Raw genomic sequence first — 15,318 nt, 5'->3', positions numbered from 1 at the left:
AGTTTATTTAACTTTTTAATATTTGAATGGTGGTATTCAAAAAAGTATCCAGTCTAAAAACACTGTTGGCTTTTAAAAATACATTTAAAATATCTTGAACAGGCAATAACAGGAGTAAATCACAAAAATATTATACCATGCAAAAACAAAAACCAAACCCAGGTATGAAAGGAGTCTTTACATACTGTGTTTTACATACTGTGCCCACTTTGGCACCATGTATACTAAAACTAGAACTGTACAGGAAAGATTAGCATGACCTCTGTGCAAAGATGACACAGATTTATGAAGAATGCCTCTATGTATTTTACCATGCTAAAAAATAATAAACTAGAAAGAGTATATATTATAACATTTCATCTAGATGAAATCTGGAAATAGGAAAAATTGAATCTATAGTAACAGATAGCATACCAGTGGTTGCCTCATTCAGGGGGATTTGCTGCAGAGGGGCATGAGGGGGAACTATAATGGAAATGGAAATTCCATTTTGGGGTGATAGAAATGGTCTATAACTTGATTATAGTATAAATTTGTCAAACACTTGAAATGCATACTTGAAATGCTTTTTATTATATGTAAATTATATTTCAACTAAATTGATTTTTAAAATATTGAAATTATAGAATTCTAAAGAGCTAGAAAGGATCTAAGTGTCTCCTACTTTTTCAGATGATAAAAATTGAGGTCTAAAGAGGCTAAATCATTAGACCAACTAGTTGGAGGATAGACTTAAGTTTTCAAATTTCAACTAGTTCAGTATCTTTCCGTGCCTGTGTCTTCTTTCTTGACATGACAGGATGCCTGACCAGAAAAGTACTCTGCAAAATATCAAATTTGTGTTTTTCCTTTCACAGTACAGGTTAGGGTAGAGAGTGACAGAGGGAAGCTTTACTTAGGATAGGCAAGCAGTAAGGAGCTCTGAATGGACATTCAGAAAGGGAGAGAGGCATAGCAGGACTTTCTGTGTTTTACTATAAAAAATTTTTTTAAACTGCCTCATTTTTTGCAAGTGGTGCTTGCTGTAGAGAAAGGAGAAATGGTGGTTCTGGAACTGCTGCACATTGAATCCTCCTGACCCAGCCCTCCTGTGACTGTGTGTGACCTGCTCAGGTTGATTGTGAAGAGTGGGCCCTTGGGAGGCCAAATGTGGAACATCCTTGGCAAACAAACTAAGTTATCTTCCTTGCTCAGCCTCATAGCAGGAATATAGACCTACAAGGGCCTCATCTACAAGCAATGGACAAGCACTGCCTTTTGGATCAAGGGGGATGGCTTTCCAAAAGTGACAGTGTGAGATGAGAAACTATGGCATTAGCCAATTGATCAGGCTCTAATTAAGAGAACATAGCCCACTATAACCTGCACAAGTCATTGCTTGTGATATCTGGGCAATCTATGGGGGAGTGTTCTCCAGGTGGGATATAATGGGCATCCTGCTAAAAGGGCTTTGGGTGGTTAAGCAGTTGTTTGAAAAAAACAAAAGCATTGCAAATACATAGGTACTTGAGTTTGTGAAGCAGGTTATAGTAATTTTACTGGAAATGTTAATTCATCCATGCAGCAGTATTTATGAGCATATACTTACTGTGTGTCAGTCCTGTGCCAAGAACTAGGGATAGTGGCTACACTCCTAGAGTTCAGGGGGTGGAGATAAGATACTTCACAAAATAGACTGCTGTGCAGTGGGGAGCATGAGTTCCAAGAGGAATTCAGAAAATAGACCCCTAATCTACCCATCAGGTGAGGGGAGGGAAGATCAGGAGATGCCTCTCCAAAGAAAGTAACATTTGAGGTATAGAGCTGAAGTAGAGGCTATTCATAGGAAAGGGATGGCATTGTTCTAGGAAGGTGGAGACAGAATAAAGAAAGCCTGGAGATAGGATTTGAATCTCTCATGGAAAAGCAAGTGTAATAGTTTGATGCACCTGGAATAGAGTCAGAATAGCAGGGAAAGATGGAGAAGGCAATGGCACCCCACTCCAGTACTCTTGCCTGGAAAATCCCATGGACGGAGGAGCCTGGTAGGCTGCAGTCCATGGAGTCGAGAAGAGTCGGACACGACTGAGGGACTTCACATTCACTTTTCACTTTGGTGCATTGGAGAAGGAAATGGCAACCCACTCCAGCGTTCTTGCCTGGAGAATCCCAGGGACAGTGGAGCCTGGTGGGCTTCCATCTATGGGGTCACACAGAGTCAGACATGACTGAAGCAACTTAGCAGCAGCAGCAGCAGGAAAAGATGTGAGATGAAGCCCTGGAGACATAGGCTTTGATCCTAAGGACAATGATGAACCACTGAAGGGTGTTAAATGAGACAGTGGCATGAATACAATGTCTAGAATATTTTTTCTGTTTTTTTTTTTTTTTTCTGAAAAGAATGGACCAAAGAGACTTGATATACATGGTGACCATTAAGACACTTGTTGGATTGAGTGAGAATGATGGAGGGAAATAGATTTGAGTTAGGAGAGACAGGACTTCCCTGATAACTCAATTGGTAAAGAATGCACCTGCAATGCAGGAGACCCCAGTTCAATTCCTGGGTCAGGAAGCTCTGCTGAAGAAGGGATAGGCTACCAACTCTAGTATCCTTGGGCTTGCCTTGTGGCTTGGGCTTCCCTTGTGGCTCAGCTGGTGAAGAATCTACCCACAATGCAGGAGGACCTGGGTTCGATCCCTGGGTTGGGAAGATCATCTGCAGAAGGGAAAGACTACCCACTCCAGTATTCTGGCCTGGAGAATTCTATGGACTGTATAGTCCAAGGGGTTGCAAAGAGTCAGACACAACTGAGTGACTTTCACTTTAGGAGATACAACTTTTCAGGACTTGATTGGGTTTTAGGGATGAGGGAAGAGAGAGAAGTACTGGATGATGCACAGTTTCTGATAGATGATACATCGGAATAATTATAACATTTTTATGCATATATGTGGAGAATAACACTCTAGGCAACCCTTGCTATCCAAACTCAGGAACTTGATATTCAAGAAAATTTTTGGATAATTTCTTTTTGTCTCAGTTCAGTCGCTCAGTCATGTCCAACTCTTTGTGACCCTATGGACTGCAGCATGCCAGGCTTCCCTGTCCATCACCAACTCCCAGAGTTTGCTCAAACCCATGTCCATTGAGTTGGTGATGCCATCCAGCCATCTCATCCTCTTTCTACCTAAACTCCTGGTATTAGTTGAAACTCAAGAACAAATAGATTTGAATAATGTGATTTCTTTGGATTTCCTACCTAAATCTAGGAACAGAATTCAGGATTTAGATAGTAGCGTATTTGTAGTATATTTATTTATTTTTAATATTGTCCTGGTTGTACCATGCAGCATATGGGATCTTAGTTCCCTAGCCAGGGATCAAACCTACGCCCCTTGTAGTGGAAGTGCAGAGACCAACTACTAGCCAGCCAAGGAAGTGTTCCTGGGTTCTGTTTTTTCGTTTGTTTGAATTTGGTTGTGCCGGGTCTTTGTTGTTGCGCACCAGCCTTCTCTAGTTTTGGTGATCAGGGATTACCCTTTGTTGCAGTGCATGGGCTTCTCATTTTGGTGGCCACTCTTGCTGTGGAGCACAGACTCTAGGGTGCATGGACTTCAGGAGTTGCAGCACGTGAGCTCAGTAGTTGTAACTCCTGGGCTCTAGAGCTTGGGCTCAGTAGCTGTGGCACACGGGCTAAGCTGCTCCACAGTAGGTGGAATCTTCCCGACCAGGGATCAAACCCATGTCCTCTGCACTGGCAAGTTGATTCCTATCCACTGTACCACCAGGGAATCCCCTGGTTCTGCTTTTTAAAGGAAGTTTTGTTTTGTCATGTTCCTTGTCATGTAGGTTCAATATTTTAGATTTAAAAATTCTATATAATGAGATATGAAGTTTATATTTTAATCAGTTGGTATTTAGGAGAGAGCTCCCAAGACATATGGCATATTAAATGTATTTGTATGACAAATTTAAACTTTTAAATATGAATAGCTCTATTTTTTAGTATTTTAGTTTCACATAATTGGCATGTTAAGAACTAAGGAAATATATTTTCTGTCAAGGGACCAATTTGACAAAAATCTATTATCTTTACAAAAACCAATACAATTTTTAAAATACTCAGTGCCCATTGTAAGATTTCAATAAAGAAAACAAAACAAATTTGATTTTAGTAACAAAACACTTTTAGCAGAGTTTTAAAAGAAAAATTCCATATTCACTTCTGATATAACAAGGACTTTTATCACTATTTGACTTATATGACTATCATATTTTTTTTTCTCAAATTTGACTTAAAATGTATGTGAAAATATCTGAAAAATATCAGTGATGATTCTCTGGTATTCCAACATAGTTTTTCAGAGTCAGAGGTGACAATATATATCAAATGTCAAGGACATTTTGAGATTTGTGAGGTTTCAAAATGTTGAAATATGACTGAAAACTGCAATAATATTTATATGGGATTGGATAATAGGAAAATAATTTTAATGTTTTCTCTCTTAGCAAGAATTCCATCACAAGAGTTCCCTTCCATAAAGCAAAAACATAAGTTTTTCTATAGACCACCAGACACATTTGGACCTCTATCTAGGCTATGTAGGTTTCAGATAAGTTTATACTTACATGTAATGTATCTATCACCTACTTCTCAGCATCTTCTAAACTCTCACAACATCCACCCCTCTTCAATTAATGCCTCATCCCACTCCATTTTTTACTGAAAAAAAAAATCCTTTCATTATATATATATGATTTACCTACACCTGCAGCCACCTTTTCCTTGCCTCCTGCATCAAAATTGACTTTGTTTCTGCCTGGATCCTTTGGGTTGCCACCTTGCCAAGAATGCCACTCCCCTCTCCTACATCAGCTCTATCAGGATATGCCATTCCCAAATACGCCTTTTTGGTATATTATTTTCAGCCAAAGGCACTTAAGAAACAGCAGATGCAGAAAGAGCTCCTTGACCTCCTTTTTTTTCTACCTAAAAACAGGCCATAAAATTTCCCAAGAGATACATGTGTTCCCCATCCCGAACCCTCATCCCTCCTCCCTCCCCATACCATCCCTATCACTCTTACATAACTTCTGGATAATATATAAGATAAAATAAAAAATATTTTTAAGTAAAAATAAATAAATAAAAGCATATTGCAAATATATCAGACTGCAAAAACAGTTTGTTGGGCAATTTAATTTGTTTACACTAGTACTTCTTTACTGAAACATATGAGTCAGCTTATAGCATAAAATAAAATATCAAAATATAAATCAGAAATGTAAAATTCAGGATGAAAGTAATGTAAATCTAAAATAGAAAGTTATGATTCAAGAAAAGATACTAGAATGAAATGATCTTTAAGGCTCTAAGGCTGAATATTTGCTTCTAAACTTCCTGGTAGTCAAAGTGACAGAGAAAAAAAAATCAGGTCCCTCATTTTTAATTTTCTAGAATAGGGAAAAAATTATACTACATCTCTAGAGAAAGTAAAACCTTTCCTAGTGTTTTCTCTACAACATGTTTCTTCTAGAGATAAGTTGAATATAATTTAAATCCTGTGTAGTTTACTACTTTGATTGGCAGCTGTTTATTATTTTGAATAAATATTGAAATGTCTGTTTTCATGAAATTAAAAAAAAAATTTCCCAAGAGAAAAGTGTTCTCCATGTATCAGGAAGAGAAGAAAACCCTTATCACCATAGACTGGGAATCAATGCTGAAACAGATCTCTACAAACAAACTTACTACATAAAATAACTCATCTATTTCAGCCTGCCCCCATACATGCCATAGCCACTTTCTTATACTTTACTATACCAGCTCAAACCTCTTTGTCATTTCTTCACAAGTTTATTGTGTCTTTGTCTAAAAGTATAAAAGCTTTCTTCTAATCTGGTCACTTCTTCTTATCTTCAGTCTCTTGTGAAGGGGCCATGTGCATGTAAAAGTTTAACAAAACTTGTATGCTTTTCGCCTGCTCATCTAAACGTCAGTTTAATTCTGAATTTGAACCCAGAGGGTAGAGGAGAATTTCCCCCCTCTCCACACCCATCAGCTTCAAAACATGTCTCAACTCATACTTCAAATCATTCCTCTTGACTCAACATTTACCCTTCAGACACAATTCCATTTTGCCATTCTCCCTCACAGAAAAACTTGAATTTTTCTTCAGCAGTGGTCTTCAAAGTTTTTTTTGTTTGTTTGTTTGTTTTGCCTTCCCTGGGAGATTTGGTAAAGCTATGTATCCCCTTGGCACATAGCTTTTCAGTTTTTAGTTTCCCCTTGGCAAACATTTTTAGTTTAACATTTAAATTTTTTCATGCTGTTTATATAGTTGGAAAGGCTGTAATTTCCAGAATATTGTATGTATTGGTGTTTTAACACTGCCACATTGTTCTTTAAAATATATTCAGTACATCTAAATATGATACTCATCATTCACTAAAAAACCAAAAACAATTTAAAAAGCTCATCTTTAGCACACAAATTTTATTATTTAAAATCAATAAAATTATTAATTTTAAAAATAATTATTCATTATTCTTTTTAACTCCTAGTTCTAATTTACTTCCCTCACAGAATTTTACCCTAATATATCTTGTGCTTCAAAGTCTTTTATTGATTACCTGTCATACTTCTTTGAAAAACAGTATATAAAATTAACATGTTTACAGTTTTCCTGTGACCAGAAGCCTCTAAAAGTTAAACAGTGTCTCATGGGTTCATTGTAATTATTAAAACCATAACACAGCAAAATCACACTGAAGTAAAGTTTTATTAGAAATTCTATCTTTTTAAAAAAGTATTTATTTGGCTACACCAGGTCTTAGTTGAGGCATGCGGGATCTTTAGTTGTGGCATGCAAACTCTTAGTTAGGGCATGTTGGATGTAGTTCCCTGACCAGGGATCAAACCCAGACCCCCTGAACTGGGAGCCTTAGCCACTAGATCACCAGAGAAATTCTGGAAATCCTATCTTAATGAAGCAAGTAGACTTTTTTTTTTAATTGGCTTACATATTTTCTCTCATTTTTTGTCTTTTTTTGGCCTCATGGCTTGCAGGATCTTAGTTCCATAACCAGGGAACAAACCTGGTCCCTTGGCAGTGAAAGCTTGGAGTCCTAACCACTGGATCACCAGGAATTTTCCTGATTGGCTTATATTTTTGAGCATAGCTTACTGCTCAGAACGCTGGGCTCAGCATCAGTTTACATTCCGATTTTTCATTTTTATGTGATAAGAAACTTGTTCACATTACTAAGTAGAAGTAGAAGAAATTGATACAGCAATATCAATCATTTCTTTGGACTCTTAAGTTAATGCCCCAAATGACTCTTGTACTGTCATCACATTGTTATCTGTCATCTTCAATTTGGTTGAAAGGAAAAGACTATGAAAACACCCAATGTTCAAAATAACTTTGAATGTCCGGATTAGGGAGACTCTTCTGAACAGGCACTGTTGGGTCCTGGCTGCAGTCAATAGTTTCTGCTTTCTCAATTCATTGTTCAGTGTTGTGAATTGTCCCCTTTGCTTGTCATCCCTGGACATTTTACATCCTGGGCAACATGCTATTGTTACACAAAGAGATGTATGCCTTCTTTTGTAAGAAAGAGAAAAGGAGTGACTGTGAAAGCTGACATGGGAAAGGGGAAGCTGTACCCGTAACACAGGCCTGCTCTTGGGAGTGGTTTTAGGAAAACACAATTTTAGAAAAGAGTTCATATGAAACTGAGGACCTGAAAATTGGTCCCTTGGAAAGTCTTTGTATGCCCTAGTTTGAAGGCTACTGGTATACACATGCTTTTTCTACTGACTCCTATTCTCTTAAAATCCACCCTAATTGCATCTCTGTCCCCACAGGCCACTGAACATGCTTTAACAATGGCCATCAACAATATCCACGTTGCTAAATTCCAATAAACATTACCTAAGAAATAGTTAAAGCTTCAGGAAAAAAGATAAAAAGAAATTCTAATGTAGCTATTAAAGAATTTACCCTCACAGTGGTCAAACACAGTAAGTGCATTTTATAACTAAACATTAATAAAGACCAGGATACAGGATACACTAGTTTAAGGACAGATCGCCTGGTCCAACTGGCTCCAACCAGGAGTGTCGTGGTGGTGCAAAGCTGCATTTACACAGCCAAGGCTTCAGTCCATTTTCTGAAATATGCTATCCTATTAGAGCTTTGATGAAGCATCTGGCTAGGTATGGACAGCTGAAATGGTAGGAAAAGCTGAGCACTTCGAATAAACCTTGGCTCAGCCATCACCATCTCCCCCACTTTGTAGCAGGTACCATCTGACATTCCAAACTTATTTAGAAAAATACATTTAAAATATGAAGGTAATGCTTGGCAGGACTTATTTAAAAAATTCTCTGGTCCCTAAAGAAACTTCTTCGGGCCATATATAACCAGCTATTGAACACAAGATGCTTTTCAGGGTGAGGAGAGTGGAGCTAACATTATAGCTTATTGGGGAAAAGGTCTTTGAGCATCCAGAACCACCTCTCTAAGGCTTTAAAAACCTTGGGCACTGTCTCCAGAGCTTTCAAAAAGTCTCACAAAATGCAGAAACATGACTGGTGCAGCATCCTTTTGGGAGTCAGTGGTACCTTTTGGTAAGGTTTAATTCTCCATCTCATCAACCAAACTGGAAAAGCATCTTTTTCTCTGTGAATAATAGATTCCCGCCACCCCCGCTCCCCAGCCTTTTCTTTTTATGCGTCTCTTTCTCTGTCTAGTAAGTATATAGTTTACTGTTAAACTCCTGACACGTTTTAAAGTCCTTTATCATCTATTTCGTCCTCAATATAAAGCATCAATTTGAAACACTCGCTTTAGATACTGTTTAGAGAGGCTGTGATGAATACCCGCTGATGTGATGCAATGGGGTTTTTTGTTTAAGAGCCATGGGAAGAAGTCTGGTTTTGTAGTGGAATTCCTTCTTCAAGTCGGGGACGTTTTCCAACAGCAGGTGGCCAGGTGATGCTCACAGCGTCCGCAATGCACAGGTGCAAACGGCCTTCAGTTTTTTGTGGGAAATGTCCCAGTAGGACGGGTTTAGGAGCATGCGCAACAGATGTTCCGTTAGGAAACCGCTGAGCACGTGCACACAGGCATGCGCTGTCGGATCCTGGCTCCTGTCAACCGCGGCAGGAGAATCGTGTGTAGCTCACCACCTCCCCCCCCCCGCCCCCGCCCACCGCCCCCCGACGCCTTGACCGGATTCCAGACTCCTGGAAGAAAGGCTGGCATATTTGTTTTTATGACTGGAGTTTTAACATCTGTTTTTCCTTCTTGAATAATTTCCCCCCAAATACAAATATATATTGAATACTCATTGTAAAATATCTAACAATTTACATTCAAAACCCACTAGAAAAATAGGCAAAGAACCAGGGAACAAAGACTTCACAGAAAAATGATTACAAATAGGCCTCAAATATACAAAAATATGTTTAGTATCAGTTGTAATGAAAAAGTGAAAGTGTCCTCTTTGCGGCCCCATGGATGGTAGCTAGCCAGTCTCCTCCGTCCATGGAATTCTCCAGGCAAGAATACTGGAGTGGGTTGCCATTCCCTTTCTCCAGGGGATCTTTTAGACCCAGGGATGGAACCCAGGTCTCCTGCATTGCAGGTGGATTCTTTACCAATGTAGCCACCAGGGAAGCTGCACGGAGTTACTGTTATGTACTTACTGGCTTGGCAAACAAGAAAATGTCTGGAGATACACTCTGTAAGAGGATATGGGGAAACAGGCACTGCCTCAGTGCAGATGGAAGAGGAGAATGTCACAACCCTTAGTGTTTACCAAACTGTAGGTGTATTTACACTTTGATTCAACTAAGTCCGTCTTTGAGGAATTCTTAACTATAGTCACACTTGCTTACATATGAAATGATGTATGAGCCTGTTGGTTGTAATTAGGTTGAAAATTACCCGAATAACCATCAGAGGGCTAATTTTAAAAACTGTAATAGATATGGACAGTGGAGCATTATGCAGCTGTGAGAAAGAATGAGGAAGTTCCCTGTGTACTGATATGGAAAGATCTCCAGGATGTCTTCCTAAGTTAAAACACTCTTGTACTTGGGCTTTTTAACTTAGCAAGTAAGATATGCCTTTTGTGTAGGAGAGGAGAATAAGATTTTATGATCCTTTCCTGTTTCCATATAAATAAATTCTGGGAAGATACACAGAAAACAATCATAATTTCTTGTGGGATGGAGGGAAAGACAGGGTGAAGGACTTCTCGATGCATGTGTTATAATTTATTGGTTTTTGAACCAGGTGAATGTTATCCATTAGAAGTAAAAAATTATAACTTTTAAAATATTCAGAAATATGTACTATAAAAGATGAAAACTGTCCCCTTCCTTCTAAAGATAACTACTATTAATAAGACCAAGAGCTTTGGTTTTAAAAAACCCTTTTCCAAGACTTCCTTGGTGTTCTAGTGGTTAGGAATCTACCTGCCAATGCAGGGGATACAGGTTTGATCTCTGGTCCAGGAAGATCCCACATGCCACAGAGCAACTAAGTCCCTGTACCACAACTATCTTCTTCCAACATCTTACTTGATTTAATCTTAAATGTATTTAAAAATTTTAATTATCATACTGAAATGAACTGAACTGAATTATCATACATGTTACTTACATGCTTCAGAAATATGAAGGAAAGGGTTTTTTTAATTTTTATTTATTTAAGGAAAGAGTTTTTAAAATTTTTGGCTGTGTTGGGTCTCCATTGCTGCGTGCAGGCTTTCTCTAGTTGTGGAGAGTGGGGCCTACTCTTGATTTTGGTGCTGGAGCTTCTCACTGTAATGGCTTCTCTTGTTGCAGAGCATGCGCCCTAGAGCATGCCTTCCAGTAGGTGTGGTGCAGGGGCTTAGTTGCTCCGTGGCATGTGGGATCTTCCTGGACCAGGGATCAAACCTGTGTCCCCTGCATTGGCACATGGATTCCTAACCTCTGGACCACTAGGGTAGTTCCAGGAAAGGGTATTTTAAAATCGAAAGCTCTTGGTCTTTTATATTTTTAAATTTATCCACCATTTATATTTGTTAGCCATTTGAATATCCTCTTGTGTGAAGTGTCCATTCAAGTCTTTTGCCCATTTTCTGTTGGGTTGTCTTTTTCTTATTACAGAAGTTCTTTATACTTTCTGAACACATTTCCTTTGTACATAAACACTTTTGGCTTCTTTTTTCACTTTAATTTATTTTGATGAACAATAGGTCTTTATAAAAAATTTACTTATTTTTAATCAGAGGATAGTTGCTTTACAATACTGTGTTGGTTTCTGCTGTATAGCAACATGAATCATTCATAGGTGTACGTGTGTCTCCTCCCTCTTTTTTTTTTGTCTCCTCCCTCTTGAACTTCTCTCTCACCTCCCACTCCCTCCCACCCCTCTAGGTTGTCACAGAGCACCAGATCTGAGCTCCCTGTGTCATATAGCAAATTTCCACTGGCTATCTAATTTTAAAAATGAACAGAAAGTGTTAATTTTAGTATGGTCTAACTATCTTTCTTTTTTTTTTTTTTAATGAGTGGTGCTTTTTCTTTGGTACTGTTTAATCTGCCTTTAAACCTATTTATTGAGTTCTTAATTTCTGGGTTAGTTGCCAAATTTGTCTTTTCTCTTTGAACATATTAAGCATTGCTACTTTAAAATCTATGTCTGATAACTCCACTCTCTGGTTCCCCTTTGGGTCTTTTTTTTCCCTTGATTTTTGAGTACTTCAACTTGTCTCCTTGTATGCCTGGCTATTTTTTTTTTTTTTTTGAAATGTGTTTATAGAGATAATTTGAAGCCTCAAAGTAGTGCCCTTTTCCTCAAGAGAGAATTCATGTTTCCTCCTGACAGGTGGCTACGGACACTACCAATCTCAGAGCTACTTGCTGCTGCTGCTGCTGCTGCTAAGTCGCTTCAGTCGTGTCCAACTCTGTGCAACCCCATAGACGGCAGCCCACCAGGCTCCCCTGTCCCTGGGATTCTCCAGGCAAGAATACTGGAGTGGGTTGCCATTTCCTTCTCCAATGCATGAAAGTGAAAAGTGAAAGAGCTACTTAATCCACTCCAAAACTGAGATAATTCAGAATTGGGTGTTAGTGCTTATGAGTCCCTGTTCAACCTACTCCTAGAGTGTGACCCTTTGCATCTCAACCCAAAGCCTGAGGATTTGATTTAGATCATGTTCCCAAACCCCATGAGTCTGTACAAAGCTCTGTTTAGCTTCTCATCTGCATCTTCTGAAACTGGAAGATTGGCAGAACCCTAAATACTGGACTCAGCTACCTAGACTTCCATATTTCTGTTTTCTCCTAAATCTTGGCACATAAGTCTTCATGGCCTTATTTGCTCTTGTATGCTTTCAAACAGATATTTTTAAATAGTCATTTCCAGTTGTCCTTTAGAAAATTGGTCCAAATTGCTTATTCTGCAGAACTTTTTTTTTTTTTTATAACTTAAAAAAGTGCTTCAAGACTTCTTTAAAGGGAAAAAATGGTCTTTAGTTTTATATTCTTTTTTCTTTGGGTTTTGAGAGTAAGACTGGGTCTTGGAGCTTTATTGATATGGTAATTTAAAAAATAATTTGAAATATTTTACAACTGATTTTCAGACAGACTTTTTATAAGCTATTATTGCTCTTTAAACCAGAAGCTCTCAGGACTTAAGTGCTGTGTATTGAGGTCATGGGTGGCAGAGTTGAGTTAGAAATAGAGGGTGGTTGGAGTACCTTCAAGTTGATTTTGATAGCAGGTGTCTCTTTTGTACTAACACTTCTCTGTCCTCATCTCTAGCTCTCAGTAGTGTTTCATGCAGGTGACCACTCTATTCTTCATTTTCTCTGAGACCTTGTTCGTCTGCTCTTTTTCTCTCTCATTTTTAATCTCTGTTTTGCTGACTTATTTTCCTTTTCCCAACCTCTGGTTCCCTAGTGCTTAATCTAGAGGTCTCTTATCTATCTAAATTGTCTTCCCAATTAATCTCATGCAGATCTATGAGGTTAAATATTTTCTGGACAGAAAAATCTCAAATTTACATCACCAGATATCTTATCTTCTATCCCATTACCTCCTTTTTTCCATTAAAAAGTTGAGGTATAACTTACATACAGTGAAGTGCACAAATCTTAAGCATACAGCTCAATGAATTTTACATCCATGCAGCCACCACCTAGATCTACATGAGGCATTTCTATCATGCCAGAAGGTTCCGTTGTGGCCTTTCCATTCAGTACCCCCTTCTCAAAGATCTCTGTTCTGACTTAAGTTTTGCCTGTTCTTGGACTTCATATAAATGGAATCAGGAGATCCAACCAGTCCATCCTAAGGGAGATCAGTCCTGGGTGTTCACTGGAAGGACTGACGTTGAAGCTGAAACTCCAATACTTTGGCCACCTGATGCGAAGAGCTGACTCATTGGAAAAGACCCTGATGCTGGGAAAGACTGAAGGCAGGAGGAGAAGGGGACGACAGAGGATGAGATGGTTGGATGGCATCACTGACTCGATGGACATGAGTTTGGGTAAACTCCGGGAGTTGGTGATGGACAGGGAGGCCTGGCCTGCTGCAGTTCATGGGGTTGCAAAGAGTTGGACACAACTGAGTGACTGAACTGAACTGATACAGTGTCTATCTTTTTGTGTCTGGCTCCTTTCACTCAACAAAATGTTTTAAACATGTATCTGTGTTGCTTGGTATATCAGTAGTACATTCTTTTTATTACATAGTATTCCATTATATGAATATTCCACAGTTTGTTTATTCATTTTCCACTTGTTAGATGTTGCTCTTCTCCCAGGTATATTTTACTATTATGAATAGAGATGGTATGTTATGAACAATTTTGTACGTCTTTTTTTTTTTTAAGATGTACATTTATTTCTCTTTATCCCACCACACTCTTGGAAGATCTGTTTGGATAGCTTACATAGTAAAACACTCTAAGAGAGAAACAATGACCTTGACTTTTTCAAGTTCTTAAATTCAGTAACAGTTTTTAAAAAAAGAAACCTAAAATGAAGGGTTACAAATATGTGGAGATAATTGAAATCATCAGTTTACAGAAAATTATAATTTTCCAGTCCTATGTAAATTTTCAAGAAAACTTGCAAATGCAATGATTTTCTTTCTTCCAGGCACTTGCAAATCATTAGCAACTTCTGGATCAGGTGAAGCAATAGGTGCGCACAAATATTTGGTTTCTTTATGCTAGTTGTAATTGCACCAGGGGGACAAACAGCAACATGTGCAGTGGCTGAGACACTCTCAAACCACAGATCCAGTGCCGTCTGTTGACTACTTCAGCCTTCTTCAGTGATCTTATTCTTTTCCTTTACTTCCTGGATACTCAGAGTGTGGTCCTCAGACCAGGAGCATCAATTTCACTTAGGAGCTGCATTAGTTATTTTCTGTTGTATGACAATTTATCCCAATATTTATCAGCTTAAAACAACATACTTGGGAAATAGGATATTCACATGCAAAAGAATGAAATTAGACCTTATCCTACACCATACACAAAAAGAATTTCAAAATATATTAAACACTTAAGAATCTTAAGCTGTTAAAATTAAAAATTAAAATTCTTAAGGGAAAATCTTCATGACACTAGTCTTGGCAATGGTTTATTGAATATGATGCCAAAAGCACAGGCAATGAAATAAAAAATAGACAAGTAGGGGACTACATCAAACTAAAAAGCTTCTGCCCAGCAAGAGCAACAATCATCAGAGTGAAAGGCAACATACAGAAAGGGAGAAAAATATTTACAAACCATGTATCTGATAAAAGGTTAATATCCAAAATACATAAGGTACTATTGCAACTCAATGACAAAACAAAACCACTATCAACAACAAAACCTATTTGCACAACATCACTAATCAGGGAAAGGCCAATCAAAACCACAATGAAACATCACTTCACACATGTTAGGATGGTCAGTATCAAGCAATCAGTCAACAAGGGTTGGCAAGGTTGTAGAGAAACTGAAATATTTGCACACTGTTGGGTAGGAATGTGAAATGTGCAGTTGTTGTGAAAAACAGTATGGAAGTTCCTAATAAGTTAAAAATAAGACTACCATTTTTGTTCTTGATTTAGTCACTAAGTTGTGTCCAATCCTTTTGTAACACCATGGACTATAGCCTAACAGGCTCCTCTGTCCATGGGATTTCCCAGGCAAAGAATATTGGAGTGGGTTGCCATTTTCTTCCCCAGGGGATCTCCCTGACCCAAGGATCAAACCCAAGTCTCCTGCACTGGAAGGCAGATTCTTTATCACTGAGCCGCTAGGGGAGCCCAA

General features: G+C 38.4%; 1 non-coding gene across 1 annotated transcript; it reads left to right on the top strand.

The window, feature by feature from the left end:
* Positions 1-200: 200 nt before the first annotated feature.
* On the top strand, positions 201-308 carry LOC147363246 (U6 spliceosomal RNA). Its single transcript, XR_015137547.1, has one exon. It is a non-coding gene; the product is annotated as a U6 spliceosomal RNA (small nuclear RNA).
* The last annotated feature ends 15,010 nt before the right edge of the window (positions 309-15,318 follow it).

This window comes from Bos grunniens, chromosome 11, assembly GCF_055505025.1.
Source record: "Bos grunniens cultivar Pamir isolate PY7600 chromosome 11, Bosgru_T2T1.0, whole genome shotgun sequence".
NCBI classification, from domain to species: domain Eukaryota; kingdom Metazoa; phylum Chordata; class Mammalia; order Artiodactyla; family Bovidae; genus Bos; species Bos grunniens.
The sequence above is the reverse complement of the archived record's forward strand: the minus strand, read 5'-3'. Positions and strand labels throughout refer to the sequence as shown.